The sequence below is a fragment of the Canis lupus genome, chromosome 15 (assembly GCF_048164855.1).
Source record: "Canis lupus baileyi chromosome 15, mCanLup2.hap1, whole genome shotgun sequence".
NCBI classification, from domain to species: Eukaryota; Metazoa; Chordata; class Mammalia; order Carnivora; family Canidae; genus Canis; species Canis lupus.
In genome coordinates this window covers 20,963,634-20,978,599 of record NC_132852.1, presented here as the reverse complement: position 1 = coordinate 20,978,599, position 14,966 = coordinate 20,963,634, and the positions used below count along the sequence as shown (strand labels likewise).

General features: G+C 37.4%; 1 protein-coding gene across 6 annotated transcripts in view; it reads right to left on the bottom strand.

The window, feature by feature from the left end:
• MTMR7 (myotubularin related protein 7) overlaps positions 1–14,966 on the bottom strand; it is a 172,363-nt gene that overhangs the window by 137,781 nt on the left and 19,616 nt on the right. The window lies entirely within an intron of this gene.

Sequence of the window (14,966 nt, the reverse complement as noted above, 5' to 3'; positions counted from 1 at the left end):
TTGAGGTCCAAAATGAGTCACAGTTCAGGGGTGCAGTGTTTATTTAATGAGGCTCCAGATCCAAAGATATAGAAATGGATAAAGTGCCTTTGGGCTCAAGGACCTGAGGACCAATGAGCTCTGCTTTTTCAAGTTGTGCTGTTAGCACACTAGAGTCCCAGAAGCCTTTCTAATTTCTGTTCAGTGCCACCTGCAACTTCTGATGTTAGGCCTGAAAATGAGAGATGAAAAGAATGCAGACCCATATCTATCAAAGAGATTACCATTTGAAGGATTGGGATATAAGCTGTTGGTGGTTCTCCAAATTTTATACATATTAGAGTCACAATGGTGGAAAGTGGTGGAGTTTGTTTAAAATACAACCCAATATGGAGATCTTTTTTCAGTAGATTTGGAGTAACAATCCAGAAATCTGTATATAAAACCAGCATTCTAAGCTGGGTGCTAGCATGTGTGCAATGGGATATCAATTAGAAAAAAAGTGTCTCCTTTGAATAGACTGATTTTAAAAGCTCTCCTTCTTTAGGTCCTGCACACTCCTGCCAGCAAGAACATCCTAACCAGCAGGGCTGATGGAACTTCAGCTCCAGCACCTGCTACTTGGCTAGGTACAATACAACCTTCACAGTCTCTCTCTCTCTCTCAAAGAAAGAGGTGAGAGGAAGGGCAGAGGGAAAGAGAGAATCTCAAGCATGCTCCACACTCAGCATGCAGCCCAAAGCTGGGCTCAATATCATGACCCTGAGACCATGACCTGAGCCGAAATCAAAAGTTGGAGGCTTAACCAACTGAGCCCCCCAGGTACCCTCCCAATCTTCACAGTCTCTTTCAGTGGTTGGGATCCTTTAAAGGTGATTCTTGAAACACAATAAGAGAAAACCTACTTTAATTCAACATCTTCCAAACTATCCTGAAGATAAACATATCCTAGTAACTTATTAAAATGAAAGATGCCTGGGTCTCACACTAAGCCTATTGTATTAGAGTCTTCAAAGGTACAGATTGGAAATTAGTGCTTTTAACACATGCTTTGGTCATTCTTTGCCTCAGAGAAGTTTGGGAAACACTGACTTAAGGGATGACATAACCCTGGTGCAACATTTATCATTGGGGTGTTTTCCCATTAGGGAAATCAGAGGCATCTTTTGACTCCTGGTCTTATTACCTCTCAGAATGGAACAGAAAGGCAAAATAGTATGGATAGAGGAGCAGACTTGAAAAACATTCAGGAAGTACAAAATTCAGGGAAGAATGAGAACTTGAAACAAGCTAAATGTTTTCATAAAAGAAGATATTGGGAACATTCCCTTGCAGTTTTAAGCATGAGCAGCTGTTATTTATGGAGTTTCTGTCCACAATGCCTCTTTCCAGTTGTCATACTCTGCAAGATGATATATGAAGCAATTTCAGTTTTTCAACTCATCACTCCTGCATATTGTGAACACTTTAAGATGTTGTTACAAGCTTACTTGGCAATAAAATTTGTTCATAAAGTTAAAGGACATATGTCTCACTGTTTTCACTTCCATTTGATACAACACCACCACATAATCTGTCTAGGAAAGAACAAAAGATTGAATAAATATGTTAGAAGTGGATCTCTGATTTAAGTATTTTTATTTCTTAAATATCTTAAATACAACAGCAGAAACATGAATAAAACACATGTTTTAGGAATCTGATAACTTTCATGTGGTGACCAAATCCTTACAATGTGCAATGGTATAGGATCAAATCCTACAATGTGTGTATTTGTATAGTTTGAAGTTACAGTACTCATCAGTGTCTTCTAAAACTAAACAACACCAAAAAATGCCCATTTTTGTGACCTATGAAATTTAGACTGTATTCTTAAAGGCATTCTGGCCAAAAACTGGATTAGTAATGGGTATATAGTTTTAGTATGTGTCAGGATAACTTTTGGATGTTCCTGGCTGGTATTTGTGACCAGCTGGGTCCTTGATTATTTGATGGTCTAATGACCACTCATACTCAGGCCTGGAGATTTGGTTGACAACCTCAAGTCCTGCATTCTTCCAGTAGGCTTAACAAAATTGATTCCTCATGATGTTCAGATCTGTTTCTGAAGAGAGGGTAACCATGCAATGAATATTTGCTAAAAAAGTGATAAAGATGAAAACCCAACACAAAAATACCATTCAACAGGTATGCTTTACAAAACCAAGAATTTTTTGTGAGCAGCCAATAGCAACCTTGCCAACTATCTGATTAAACAGCCAAAGGTTTGAGTGACTAAACTCTGTTTATAGAGTATGGATCCCGTAGAGGCTGGAGACATTGGAACAGCCTCCAACCATGGTTCCAAGGGTGTGGTGCTAGGAAACTCTTGGCCATGATACTCAGCCACTGCTAAGAGGAAGAAGTGGATGGGGACTTGCTGCTCCTAATAATCAACAACAATTTCATTAACATTGAGATTAATTTCTCTAAGAAATAAATTTCAGCCTTTTTCTTTCTTTTTTATAATCAATATTCTTAAATTGAAATTAAAGAGCATATTTCCTAGAGTTGATTTTTAAGACATTTATTTGTTTCTAAGGCATTTGGGATTACTCTAGCTTAGTTCATTGTGTGACAGATGCTTGGGTCTTCTGTCACCATCCAGTGTCTGTACCTGACTAAGTTTAGATGTACCCTGAAGTGGGTATTGCTAAACTGGTAGTGAGCCTATATCACCACACATTATAACTATAAAAATATTTGAACCACATATATAGACTAATAGCTATGCCACAGTGACCTACCCTAATCATATGTGCTCTTGAAAGAAAACAATACCAAAAGTAGATCCTCTAAAAAAATCTATGAGTGTGGAATCTCTGTCAGTGAGAAAAGTAACAAATGGTATCTATTAGGAAGTTAATTTAGAGCTGACTTCCAGGTATAGCTTTCTTAACACTGTGGTAATATTACTTTTACCCAGATATTTTCTCCTTCCCCTTTCCTGCCCTCCACAAACTATCAAAAGTCAGACAAGATGAAAGAGATAACCTGAATAGTTCTGTAAGTATTCAAGAAGTTAAATTTGTAATTTTAAAGCTCCTGACAAAGAAGTATCCAGCCCCAGATGTTCCCACTGGAAAATTTTACCAAGCATTCAAATAATTAATGCCAGTTTTATACAAGGTCTTTCAGAAAGAGGAGGGAATACTTCCCAATTTCTTTAACAAGGCTATAATAACCCTGATACCAAAACCAGACAACAATACACAGGAAAAACTACAGACCAATAGTTCTAATGAACTTAGATGCAAAAATCCCCAGCAAAATTTTAGTAATCCAACAATGTATAGAAAGAATAATATGCCATAACTAATAGAATTAATTCCAGGTATAGAGAGCTGGTTCAATTTTTTTTTTTTCAATTTCCTAATCTTCTTTCTTTTTTTTCTTTTTTTAAAATTTTTATTGGAGTTCAATTTGCCCAGTGCTCATCCGGTCAAGTGCCCCCCTCAGTGGAGCTGGTTCAATATTCAAAAATCAATCAGTGTAACCCACCAATTATATCAACAAACTAAAGAAGACAAATTATCATATCAATTGATGTAAAAAAAAAGTATTTGACAAAATTCAACATTGATTCATGATATAAAAGAAAAAACCCTCAGAACAGTGAGATTCAAGCAAATTTCCTCAACTTCATAAAGATTATTTACAAAAAAACCTATAACTAACATCGTACTTAATGATGAAAGAATGATTGCTTTCCCTATAAGATCAGGAACAACACAAGTCTATACATTCTCACCATTGCTATTCAAACCATTGTAGCCAGGGTAATAAGGCAACTAAGAGAAATAAAAGACATGCAGCTTAAAAAGGAGGATACTGCCTCCATTTGCAGACAATGAGATTAGCTACATAAAAATAACAAAAAAAGTAATCTACAAAAAAAAAAAAAACCTCTATATCTTAAAAGTGAATTTAGTAAGGTCATATGACACAAATCAACAGACAGAAATTAAATATCTACATACTGACGGGCACTGAGGGGGACACTTGACGGGATGAGCACTGGGTGTTATTCTGTATGTTGGTAAATTGAACACCAATAAAAAATTAATTTATTAAAAAAATCTACATACTGACAATGAACAGTGAAAACCAAACAAAAAATTCAATACCATTTAAAAAGTAAATTAAATACTTAGGTATAAATCTAACAAAACAAGTTCTAGATCTAGTTAATGAAAATTACAATATGCTGATTAAAGAAATCAAGATTTTAATAATTGGAAAGACAGATGAGGTTCATGGATTGGAAGACACCACATAATAAAGTTGTCAATTCTCTCTACATTTATCTATAGGTTTAACACAATTCCTATCAAAATCTCAGCAAGTTTTCTTGTTGACATAGACCAGTTTATTCAAGAATCTATAAAGAAAAGGAAGAGTCAAAATAATTTTGAGAAAATAAATTGGGACAAATCACTCTTCTCAAGATTAAGTGTACTATAGAGCTATAGTAAACCAAGACTGTGGTACTAGCAGAGAAAGAGACACATAGGTAAGTGAAACAAAATAGATACCCAAGTATAGGTCCACACAAATGTGGATTCAATTTCTTTTTTACAAGGGAGCAAAGGCAATTCAATAAAGGAGATACAGCCTTTTCAATAATTGATGCTAGAGCAATTGGACATCCACAGGCAAAACAAAAATCTATAACCGAAACTCATACCTTATGCAAAGTTTAATTCAGTATGGATCATGGAGTTAAATAATATGTAAAAGCATAAAACTTCTAGAAAAAAGTAGGAGACAGTCTTTGGGAATGAGGACTAAACAGAGTTCTGGACTTGACCATAAATGCATATTCATAAAAGGAAAATTGATAAATTGGACTTCATCAAAATTAAAAACTTCTCTGTGAAAGACCCTGTTAAAAAGATGAAAAATAAAAGTCACTAACTTGGAGAAAGTATTGGGAAATCACTCGTCTAATGAAAGTCTTATATACAGAACATATAAAAAGCTTGCAAAACTGAATTTTTAAAAAATTAGAGGGGCTCCCTGGGTTGCTAAGCAGTTTGGCGCCTGCCTTCGGCCCAGGCATGATCCTGGAGTCCCGGGATCGAGTCCCACGTCGGGTTCCCTGCGTGGAGCCTGCTTCTTCCTCTGCCTGTGTCTCTGCCTCTCTCTGTGTGTGTCTCTTATGAATAAATAAATAAAATCTTTTAAAAAATAAATTTAAAAAATTTAAATTAGAAAAATTCAGTTAGAAAATGGGCAAAAGACGTGAATAGACATTTAACCAAAGAGGATATATGGACATCAAATGAGCACATGAAAAGATATTCACTATCATTACCCATTAGAGAAATAAAACTATGAGATATCATTACACAAGTATCAGGCTAAAATTTTTAAAAATAATGATAGTGGGAAAGGCTGGCAACAATGCAGGGAAACACATTGCTCATTCATTGTTAATAGAAATGTTAAATGCCACAGCCACTTTGGAAAACAGTTTGGCAGTGTTTCTTAAAACTAATCATACAGTCACCCTATACCTAAAAATTGCACTTGTTAGCATTTATTCCCAAGAAATGAAAACTCATTTGCACGAAGAAACTTGTACATAATTGTTTACAGTAGCTTTGTTCCTCCCAGTCCAAAGCTAGCAATTAAACAAATGTGCTTTACCAAGTAAATGACTAAACAAATTATGGTACATTCATACCATGGAATACTGCTCAGCAGTCAAAGGTACAAACTACTGATGCATGCAGCTACTTGGATGAACTTCAAGGAAATTATGAAGAGAGAAAAAAACTCAAGAGGATACATAATGTAAGATTCAATTTATGTCACATTAGTGAAACAATATAGTTATAGAGATGGAGAACAGACTAGTAGGTACCAGAGGTTAGGGCTTGGGGAGGAGAGGTGGGTGTGGCTATAAAAGGGTAATGAAAGGTGTCTCTCGACAGGATAGTAATGCATCATGATTGTAGTGGTGGCTTCATGAAGCTACATACGTGATAAAATTGCACAGAGACACATAAACACACAAATACACACACATATAAACATACACACATACAATAACTACAAGTTTAAGTAGTGACTAAGCCCTGTGGATTGTACTGATGTCAATGTCCTGATTTGGATATTATACTTCTATAGAAACTTCCAATGATGTTACATTGGAAGAGGGAGGTGAAGGTGCACAGGACCCCTCTTTACATTTCCTTGCAGATGTCTGTGAAGCTATAAATATTTCAAAGTAGAAAGATTTTGAAAAGCCAGGCAGTAGGCAGGATGGGCAAGAAATAAGTGTAGTTGGTGCTCTCACACCTTTCTAAGGGCACTTCAAAAAAGAGTCTTTTTGAAAAATAACTTGGCACACATTTTTTCTAAACGTTTTGCCTAGAAGTCTCCCTTTGGGGATCTCTAAAGAGAATATCTTTAATAAGAGGAAACTATATGCAGGAAGACATTTTTCAGGGTGTTATTTGCAGTAACAAAAAATTTGGATGCAATCTAATTTTCCAGCACAAGTGGGAGGATTAATGACATAAGACATGCATGTACCCAACTGTCATTAAATGTCATGGTTAAAAATACAAAGTAACAAAAGGAAAAATGCATAGAAATTAATAAAAAGGACACAATCAGGATGCCAAATAGTTTGCATTACATGTATGCAAAAGAGAAGGAACAAATATATAAGAATAGAGGTGTATTGGTATAATGAGGATTTGGATTTTTGCTTTTGTGCATTCTCAATGCCTTTTAAATATAATTTCACTTTTTCATACTCAAAACAAATAAAATCTAAAAAACAAAATAAAACAAATAAAATCTCCCACCTACCAATTTTTACTTTTACCACTTTGAAGAGGCTCAAGTACTTAGCTTTTGGATAACACCATGGCTCTGGATGTTTGGTGTGAGGAGTAGGAAGGACAAGATAGAAACAAATCACACTTGTCTGTTTTTAATTTTGGCTTGAGAGAAGTCTTATATCAGGAGGAAGATATTCTCTGCATTCTACTTTCTATTTCACATGGTCTAGAACTTAGTCGAGCACTATTAACAATAATGATTTAGCTCTGCTATGCATATTCTATGGCATATGGCCTGGGCCCCTATTCATCATTCATTAACATTATTTCTGAATTCTCAATCACCGTCAACAAAATTAAAAAGAACCATTGCACACTGTTGGTGGGAAGTAAACTGATGTAGCTACTCTGGAAAACAGTACAGATGTGCCTCAAGAAATTAAGATAGAAATACCATGTGATCTAGCAATCCCATTTCTGGATATACAGCCAAAGGAGACAACTCTCTCAAAGAGGTATCTACATCCCCATATTCATTACAGGATTATTTACAATAGCCAAAATCTGAAAAGAACCCAATGTCCATCAACAAATGGATGGGTAAAGAAAATATGGTATATCCATACAATGAAATATTATCTGGTTTTAAAAAAAAGAAATCCTACCATTTTCAACAACATGGAGGGCATTAAGCTAAGTGAAATAAGTTAGTCACAGGAGGACAAATGCTGTATAATGCCACTTACACGAGGTACCTAAAGAGCCAAATTCATAGAAACAGAGAATAGAAGAATAGAGTGGTGGTTGCCAGATGATTTGGGTGGGCTGGGGTGGGCTAGGAAGTCGTTCAATAGGTAGAAGTTTCAGTTATGTAAGATGAATACATTCTAGAGATCTGCTGTATAACATAGTGCCTACAGTTAACAGTACAGTGCTGTGCTCTTAAAGATTTGTTAAGAAAACAGATCTTATGTTAAATGTTCTTATCACACACAAAAGCAAAGGGACACAAGAGATCTTTTGGAGATCATGGCTATGTTTACTACCTTAGTTGTGATGATAGTATCACAAGTATAGGCATATGTCCAAACTCATCAACACGTATACATTAAATACCTGCAATTTTTTACGTATAGAGAAATATCAATAAAACTGAAAAAATAAACAAACCCACTGCCTTTCCTGGGCAGTATGATGGCTATTCTCTGTTCACTTTACAGCGGAAGTCTTGCCTATAGGATATGCTTAGGGCAAGCAGGTGCATCATACAGTCTTCTAGGTGCAAATCTGTTAATAATCTGGCAGTTTATAATAAATAAACATTAAAGATAGTCTCGCTTTATATTAAGGCTTTAACATGGATCCCACATTTCTTTCTATGGGTTTATATATGTCTGATAAACACAAGTATCTATCCCCTCCCAATTCATAAAAATCTAATATGATTTGAAAGTGTCACATGTGACTGTGGCTAGGACCATGAAAATGCTTTGCGTGTTAGGAATCCTGATATTTGCCTGGAAATGAGTCGGCTGATCAGGAGACATGTTTGATAGTAACAGTGCTTACAGATCTCTACTTTTCCTTCACAATGTGGTGTAACTTGTAAATACTTATTCATATGTACAATTTAAATTTTTTTCCTATTTTTATTAGGTTCAGAGGTAAAATTTAGTGATTCATCAGTTGCATAAAATACCCAGTGCTCATTATATCAAGTGCCCACCTTAATACCCAGTTACCTCATCCCTCCACCCCCCTCCAGCAACCCTCAGTTTGTTTCCTAGAATTCAGCCTCTCTTATGGTTTGCCTCTCTCTCAATTTTCATCTTATTTTATTTTTCCATCCTTTCCCCTATGCTCATCTGTTTTGTTTCTTAAATTTCAAATATGAGTGAATTATTTGTATGTTTTAATGTCTCTCTCCCACTCAGTTTGAAATCCCAGAAGAACATGGTCATGACCCTTTTCTGCACTCTAGGGTCCAAGTCACCCAACAGACTGCCTAGCTCACAATTGGCACGTGACAAGTATGCTCTGAAATAATAAAAATGAAAGCATAGGTAGATATGATATTCTTCAGGGTGTTGGAATAGAGAGGAAATAAACCTAGTATTTTGAAAGTCAATTATGTGCTGGGAACTGTGTATGTTTTCTTATTTAATTTGCATTACAGTCCTCAAGCTAGCCATTATAATTGCATTTGAAATAACCAAGTTGAAGTTCAGAGCAGTTACACTGTTTTTTTGGGGAGATGGGAGGTGAGAGTGGGTAACCTAAGTCTGTCTGTCCATAAATGCTTTGTTTTTGTCTACATCTTACTGCTACCTTAAGCCCTACTGAGAGGAGAGAATGTCATGATAAAATCTCCTTTAGACAGGACTGCAAAATAATGGTAGAGTCCTCTGTGGAATAAGCTTCATGGGAAAAAAGGACAAAACTGGGGCTGAGCTCCAGCCACCAACAGGTGGGTGAAGAGGCAACAGAGAAACCCCTCGCCCTAGAAGCATTGTCTTTGGAGAAGAACTTTTCTCATGGGGTAGCATGGAATGTTACTGATACCAGAGTAGAGGTATCCTATGGATTTTGTGTGTGTGTGTGACTCTCCTTAATCTCAGTTTGGTTGTAATACTTTAGCTTTGAAAGGCTGCCTGAGGAATGTTTGATAATATAATGATCTGAGCCATTAAAATATTTTATTTTTTAAAAAGATTTATTTATTAATTTATTCATGAGAGACACAGAGAGAGAGCGGGAGAGGCAGAGACACAGGCAGAGGGAGAAGCAGGCTCCATGTCGGGAGCCCGATATGGGACTCGACCCTGGGACTCCAGGATCATGCTCCAGGCCAAAGGCAGGAGCTAAACCTGCACTCAGGGAACCCTAAAATATTTTAAATCTTCTGCAAAACCCAGTTATCAGAATTACTGTTATGTCTTTCTATTATCTTCAAAGCACATCTACTATTAATAAATATAGGGCTGCTTATACTCTGTTGAAGCCCAAAGAACAAAGAGTGGATACCAGTGACCTTGACAAAACCAGACATACTCATTCCTTCAACCAATAGTTTTTTGTGCCAAATGTGGGAATGCAAGGCTGATGATCACAGTCACTGGCTTCATGCCTTCATAGAGCTAACACTTTATTTTTAAACCATAATCAAACTCTGACCAAAATTCCCTGAATAAAAGTCCAATGAAGAACTAGAAATGAGAATTACTTGATTTCACAGCTGACAAGCATTATTGTTTATATGAAGAATTAGAGAGAAAAGCAATTGAATATATTATGTTCCTTGAGGAAAGGACAGATTTCTCTTTGCAGGCCAAATTCCTTCTGTTTCCCTTGAAAAACAATGCAATCAAAAAGGCAGTGGGCAGAAGGAATAGTGAGGATTTATTTGGCTAAACATTTTGTACCACTTGCCTATTTCCAAAAGATAGCATAATAATATGTATTAAGCCACATGAGTTCAGTGAAATTCCTCAGATAGTTTAAAAATAAGTATATAGTTAAATACAATCCAATTCTGTCTTTGAGTTCTATTTCACAAGGATAAGTGTGGTTTAGAAGCTGCTCAGACTTCAAGAAGCTCATACAACTACATTTTGATGAGTTGAGCATAAGTAAATCAGAAACATATGGATTTCATTTGCCTTAAAATACGTATAAGCCTAAAAATCAAGCAGAACAGTGGTTGTCAAAACATCCCTGGGAAAAGCGTGGTACAGTGTTTTTCTCAATTAAACTCAGTGAAATTCTTTTTGTTTGTATCCTTTAATGAATTCTAGTAAAAACTTGGCTTGGCAAGGTGCTGAATTTTAGTTTTCCCTATTTTCATGTCTCACTTGAGGATATGCCTTATTAATCTCAGGCTCTATGGATCACCACTGCGTGGCTTATGATTTTCTATTGAATACACGAAACTAAAAAAAAAGAAGAGAAAGTTCTGTGTTCAAATTTACTAATTTAAGTAGAAGTGAAATTGGCAATATCTCTTTCCTTTAGGAGTTAATGAGCACATAGGAGAAAAAATTGTTAAAATCAACTATTGTGTTTGAAAGAAAGAAATTCAGGAATGTGGATCTTGCTGTATTATCCCTATTTTGCTGTAATGTTTCATATTTGAATTTTTCACAACACATTGATTATTATTTTCAACCAAAAGCTTTTGGAAAGTAGACTATGGAAGTTTTCTCTACTTGTATGATTTTTTTTAAAAGCCCCACATTTGGGCAGCCTGGGTGGCTCAAGTGGTTTAGCGCTGCCTTCAGCCCAGGGCCTGATCCTGGAGACCCAAGATTGAGTCCCACATCAGGCTCCGTCTATGGAGCCTGCTTCTCCCTCTGCCTGTGTCTCTGCCTCTCTTTCTCCGTGTGTGTGTGTGTCTCTCATGAATAAATAAATAAAACATTGTTTTAAAAAAAGCCCCATATCTCTCTGTGAACTAGATAAAAACTAATGCATTGCCTTAAAGAATTTTTGAAGCATTATAAGACCTCATTCTTATTGACAAAGAAACTCAAAACTGTAGTAACTCCTTATTCCTTTATCATAAAGTTTAATTTTTAAGTGCCAGACATATATCAGCTGTACTTCAGAACTACACAGCATTACCTTTTTTTTAATTAAGCAAAACTTTATTTGTACCCAAAAGGAAAAAAAATCGTCTGTATATGTATTCTCTATCATTTTTAGAAAGGTCTACTTTTTTCCAGAGAATTCTAAAAACACAAGATTCTTGAAATGATTTTTTATAGATAACTCCGTGGGTGCAGCAGATTAAGCATAATTTTTGTATTCGAACCCCTGCAGAAGTGTTGTAGTATTCCTTTTATACTCAAAAAATCAGGTTACCCCTGTTGTGTATTTCCCTAAAAACATTATTTAACATTAGCCCAATATTTATTTTCATGATCAGTGTGAGTGGTATAAAGCAGAGAATTTGTCATTAGTGGGCTTCTAAATAAGAAAGCATATAATGCCTTGCACCACCCTGTCCTGACCATCAGCTGAGATCGAATGTCTACATGCATGGAGCAAAACCTGATTAGTCTCTGGACCCTCTAGCTAGTGAATATTTACAGTCTGTTTTTCACTTCGGTGTTTGCCTAAGAGCAGAAGCTTGAACTAAGTTATCACAAGAATTGCCCAACATCAAGCTTGTCAGCTGGTTTTTGACACCTACGTCAACACCAGATAGAAAGCAGCGATTGCAGCTCTACAGCTACACCCCTCCACACACCCCCTCCACACACCCCCTCCACACACCCCCTGATAACGCTAATCACAGGGCTGCCAGACAGGACAATAAAATAATTTAGCCTTATTTTATTTTTTTCCTAAGTTTTTTTTTTAAAGCTTTGCCTTTTGTATAATATTCTCCTCTAACTTCACCTAACCCTGGAGACATAACCTAACTTCTCCTGACCATTAAGAAGACATCATTTTAATCTTTTAGGAGAAAAATCAATCAGTATATTAGAGATGAATAAAGCAACACTAGAATTATTATTATTTTCTGATAATTTACCACTGGTACTTTATTTTTTGTATTTGTACAGGCTTGTGCCACGTTTCAACCAGTTGACAAACGGTTTTGACAAATGCCTAGTCATTGTCTTGCTGTCTCTCCACCTACACTTCCACTCACATCTCTGTTTGAAATCACAAGGTTAAAGGACAAGTTGTCCTAAGTATTGAAATCCCATATTTGTCTAGTGGTGAAGCATGTTTGAGGCAGGTACTACTCTCCTGCCAACTGCTTCAACCTTGACCCACAGGACACCTGCCACCTTCATTACAAGAGCAGCGATGCATTGGTGGTGCATCTCTCCTGATATTATGTTCTTCCCTGGGGTCAAGACATCCAGTTGACTAGAGAAATTCTAGAGAATTTTCCTACATTACATATAGGCTATGTATGTCATAGGACATGCTTTGCTCCAAGGAGCAAAATGATAGTGGAAAGATCATAACATCCTGCTTGGACTCCCCCCACCCCCGCCACCCCACTTGCTTCCACCACTAACTAGGGGTATGGCCTTGGGAAAGACAATTTAAATTACTCAGATCTCTATTTCCTTTTGTGACAAATGAGATAGCTATACTGGGTCATGCCAGAGACCCAGTGAAGCTCTAGCTTTCAATGGTTCTATGGCTACAAGGTGGTTTACCAATGGACAGGAAGAGAGCACTGCACAGCAGAAATACAAATCCCAGGTTCCCTACTGCCCTATGACACCTTGGATTGCAACGTGCCTCATTTTCTTGGAGTTGATAGTGAACCATAGCATAAAAAAAAAAAAAAATCTTAAGAAGTTATCTAGCCCAGGCTTGAAAATATCCACTCACCTGATCACATAGGCATACACTTATTAGAAAGTTGAAAATGTTGCTGATTTCATTTCTCTATCACCAGTGAAGTTCAATGGAGAGTATGGGCTGGAGAAAAATGTACGTATGGGTTTTATTCTTTGATGATTAGATTTCTTTTTATAATTAGTCATGGTAGTGAAGACAGAAAAGACAACATACACCATTCCTGACTTTGCCCCACAAGAAGAACAACTAATAATTATTCAATAATGAGTCACCACTGAGAGAATCCTAAAACATAGGGGTGAGGCCACACATCCCCTGTACCAGAGGACCAAGACAAACTACATTAGGAGAATAGGAGAAGCAGCTAAATGTTGGCCACATTGTCCTTCCCCCAGGCCAGCACAGTACCACAAAAGTCTCTCCTGAGCCGCTGGTTCCTACAGTAGGAAAAGAAAACTCAAGGGGTACAACCAGCCCTCTCCAGCATTGTGGGCCATTTTGTGGGAGCCCCTACTCTGATATCACACTATGAGGATTGCAGAGGAATCTGGGAGTTCAACCACTAGAAATCTGATGATGATAGAGGAAGGAGGCACTTGCCACAACCAGCACAAGGATCTTGGCAGATGGAGTTCATACCTGCAGTGCCCAAGTAGAAATCCCAACCACCAGCTTTGTTCATCTGCTCACCTAAGTCAGAGATTCACTCTGACCAGAGAACTTGGCAGAGTGCACATATTCCTGCTTCAGATTTTCAAATAAGGAATTTTGTTGTCCTTAGGGCCTGGTTTTTCCATGCCCAGGCAAGAAGTGGAGTCACAACCCCACCCACTGTGGAGAGTGTCTTCTCGTCCTATCTGACGAGAAGGACTGGTAACAACGCTTGGAAGCTGTGCAACTCAGCATTTCTCAAGGCTAGAGAAAGACAGGGAGAGCCAATAGTTTGCAGAGCAAAGTCAGTGACCTTGTTTGGCCAGGAACTTGGGATGCAGGTTGGCTTGAGAAAAGACAACAAAGAGCTTTACTAGGTTTAGTGCTGCTTCCCCACTGTGTTTGGGCAGGGAATCTAATCCATAGACTCACTAATCACTGAATATAGCCTTCAGCTTATCCAACAAGGGGAAATAACCAAAGCATAGGGGCAGTTGTGTAGCCAATTCAACAGCCATACATACAGTAGCATTTAAACAGAGAGTACAGCTCAATGGTTTCCCCCATCTGCAGAGCAAAACCAGTGACCTCACCTGACTAGGGAATTCAGTGTATGCTCTGGCCTGACTCAGGCTCCCAAACAAGGAGTTTTACAGGCCCTGGGTCCTGTCCTTCTGCCCTACCAGGATAGGAAATCTAATTCATAGTTTCATCTAAAACTGAATATAGTACCCATTTCTGACCATCTAGTAAGCCTAACCATAGAGCCCATCTTTCAGCCTCACCTGGATAAGGAACCATGCTAGGCAATGGTTCTCAGCCAGTGGCACCCCCACACCAACCCATTCCTGTCCTCGGAGCTCAAACAGTTGCCTTGCCCCAAAAGAAACCATAATAGTAGGCCACAGGTCCTACCTGCCCAAGGACCTTACCAGAAGACACATCCAAAAACTCAAACTAAGCTGCTGACTGATGAAGAATGGTCTGTGCTAAACTAAATCTATAAAGTATGGAACAGGAGCCCCATTACCCTATTGTGTAGATACCAATGTAAGGAATTAATGACCACAAAAAATCAGATAAGTGTGACACCATCAAAGGAAACTAATGAAGCTCTAATTACTGACCCCCCAAAATGGAGATTTATGAATTGTCAAAAAGTTTGGAATAATG